Source organism: Mastomys coucha, unplaced genomic scaffold (genome assembly GCF_008632895.1).
Source record: "Mastomys coucha isolate ucsf_1 unplaced genomic scaffold, UCSF_Mcou_1 pScaffold13, whole genome shotgun sequence".
NCBI lineage: Eukaryota > Metazoa > Chordata > Mammalia > Rodentia > Muridae > Mastomys > Mastomys coucha.
In genome coordinates, this window is record NW_022196895.1 from 57,264,652 (window position 1) to 57,268,196 (window position 3,545).

Here is a 3,545-nt window from a genome sequence, read left to right on the forward strand (position 1 = left end):
CTCCCTAATGGGATGAAAAGTGTGTGCCACCACTGCCTTTCTCTTAACACTCATTCTTTGTTCCTTCCCATTCACTCCATAACTATGAAAGGCCATAGTGGGCTATGCTTTGTACTAGTGTCTACATTGTGCCCCAGCAGAGCCTACAATCTGGCTGAACACAGACCTCTAAAACTGCAATGGTGACTGTATGGATGCCGCCTCCTCCTCCTCCTCCTTCTCCTCCACCTCCTCTTCCTCCTTCTTCCTGTTCCTCCTCCTCTTCTTCCTCTTCCTCTTCCTTTCCCCTTTCCCTCTTCTTCCTCCTCCCCCTTCTTTTAAAATATGGAACAATTTACAAATTTGGGACATCCTTGTGCAGGAGTCATACTAATTTCCATATCATTACAATTTTATTTGTTTTGGTTTTTGTTTGTTTGTTTGTTTTTTTGTTTTTCAAAGACAGGGTCTCTCTGTGTAGCTCCGGCTGTCCTGGAACTCACTCTGTAGACCAGGCTGACCTTGAACTCAGAAATCCGCCTGCCTCTGCCTCCCAAGTGCTGGGATTAAAGGCGTGCGCCACCACCGCCCGACTACAATTTTATTTATACATGCTACCGAAGCCAGCACCATGCTTGTTTGTTTTAATGAATGTGTTTTTGTAGTTATGGTGGTGGGATTTTTTTTCTTCTTATCTTGTTTTGTGTTTTAAGACAGGTTCTCTTGTAGCCCAGGGTCTAGAGTTCACGTGCCTTTTGTCTCCACCTTCCCAATGCTGGAATGACAGGCATGTCTCTCCATACCAGGCTTTGATACATCTTTATTTTTAATGGCAGACACTACGCATAAACGATTCTCCTTATAAGACAGCAACCATATATGGGACTCTCAAATGGTTCAGCCAGCAGAGGAACCTACCACAAAGGCAGATGATCCAGGTTAAACCCTGAAGACCCACATGGTGGAAGGAGAGAACTGACCCCTACAATGTTTCCACATATATACATAAATAAATGTTAATTTAAAAAAAATGTCAGCAACACACATACACACACACACACACACACACACACACTCAATTGAAACCACTTGATTTTCTCCTTCTCAGTCCTCTATTCAGATTTTCTCCTTCTAGCCCCTCCCCCAAAGGAGCCTCAGTTGGTGGCCCATGCCTTTAATCCCAGCACTTGAATGGCAGAAGGATCTCTGTGAGTTCAAGGCTATCCTGGTCTACCTAGTGAGTTCCAGGACAGCCAGAGCTACAACATAAGATCCTGTCTCAAAAGAAACAAAAACATACAAATCAATATGAATACATACGTGTCCTAATATGCAGCATACAGAGAGACATAGCTGGGTTGACGTTTTTGTTGCTGCTGGGTTTTGAGACAGAGTATCATGGACCCCAAGATGTCTTTAAGTGCACCACCTATCAAACACAGCCTCGAACTGCTGAGCATCCTGCTTCCAGCTCTGAACTCTCGGGATTACTATGTTACCTCCATTTTCATTTTCCATTAACTTCTTCTAATTGATCCAAAGGGTGTAGAGTGAGCTGGGCTCTCTTCAGCCTTTGCCTCCGGGAACCCAATCCCCTCCCAGATCAGTCCACTACACATCAGGCTTCAGTGTTTCTTTTCTTAGTTACTAGGCCAGTAGCCAGCAAACCTTGCCTATTAATGGGTCAGGTTGTGAATAGTTTAGGCTTTAAAGGTTCATGATCTTTGTGGCAACTAATCAAGTCTATCGTTAAGAAAGCAGCCATTGCCTTTGGATTCCCTTATAACTGGGCTGTCCTGTCTAGCTTCAATAGAAGATGATGTGCATAGAAGATGCACCTAATCTTACTGCAACTTGATATGCCAAGGCTGGTTGATATCCATGGGAAGCCTCTCCTTTTCTTCAGAGAAGGGGAGAAGGGGTGGATGGGAGAGAGGGGAGGGGAGGAGGAACTGGAAGGAGAGGAGGGAGGTTAAGCTGAGATCTGGATATAAAGTGAATTTAAAAACTTCATAATAAAAAGGAAAGAAAGAAAGAGAGAGAGAGAAAGAGAGATGGGCAGACAGACAGACAGAAAGAAAGCCATTGACAGCATATACTGAATAAGTATGGCTATGTGCCAATTAAATTTTATTTGTGGACACCAATTTTAATTTTATGTGTCATGATGCTTTTTCTTCAGTGCTAGGGACTGAGCCTAGGGCCATGTGCGTGTTAGGCAAACATTCTACTACCAAGCTGTATCTCCAAGCTGGGCACTCTTCTCAGTATCATTCTTATCAACGGCCATACCATGGCAGGTACCAGGCTGGACTTGATGTGGAAACTACTTTGTTAACATCTAGTCTACGCACAAAACACAAACAAGCAAATAAGATGCACAGGCACTCTTGGCACTCCGTGTTTTCAGTGTATGGCATGAGGAGACTGTGCGATATGATGTGAAGACCACATAATACCCACTCATACAGATATCCCCATTTGCTCTCCGGTAGTCTATTTTACCATAATTTCCTTAGCTTACCACTGATTGGTGAACACTTGGTCTATTGTCTTTTGCCATGGTAAAACGTGTCATTGTAAAACTCTGGATAGAGTTGAGTGTTTTCTGAGATGGAGACAGCACATGATATCACTTACCTGCTTTAGGTATGTAACTCAAGGTCAGGGTATTTACAGACTTGCACAGTACCTGCCAAACCCCATGCCTTTCAACCATGGCATCCACCCCACATCCGTATCCTCCTACATGGAGTAGGATATGACTCCACGAAATCTTAGCTCAAACCAAACAAAACAAAAATAATCACCATATATCCTATTAATTCCACCCCAAGATATATAGTGAGCATAAGTAAGAATACAAACTCATACATGAATATTCATAGCAACACTATTATAATAACCCAATGTGTGAAACAACCTGGATAGCCACAAATTGATGAGTAGACAATTAAAATAATTGCAGAGCCACACAGTGGAGACTCTAGTCCACCAGTGTTCTGGTTTGACTGGAGATGTGCTTGTTTGGGGCATTCATATAGATGGTTGTGCATCGTATTTCATGAACGGCTTCTTTTCATTTAAGAGGGTTTCAAGGTTTTTCTGTGTATCATATGTCGGTTTTTCATTTCTTTTCATCCCCAATGAATAAGACTCCACTGTGTGTCTATGCAGTTATTTAGGTTGTTTCGTACTTTGGGTTATTGTAATAGTGTTGCTGTGAATATTCATATATGAGTTTGTACTCTTATTTGTGCTTGCTTTACATCTTGGAGTGAAATTCATAGGATATATGGTGACTGGTTTTGTTTTGTTTTGTTTTGTTTTGTTTTGTTTGAAATAAGATCTCATGTAGCCTGCTGGGTGGTGGTGGTGGTAGAGGCATCAGAGGTGGCAGCACTGGAGGTACATGCCTTTAATCCCAGCACTTGGGAGGCAGGGGCAGACAGATCTCTGTTTTCAAGGACAGCCTGATCTACAGAGTGAATTTCAGGACACCCAGAGCTATGTGGTAAGACTGTATTGAAGGAGGAGGAGGAGCAGGAGGAGGAGGAGGAGGAGGA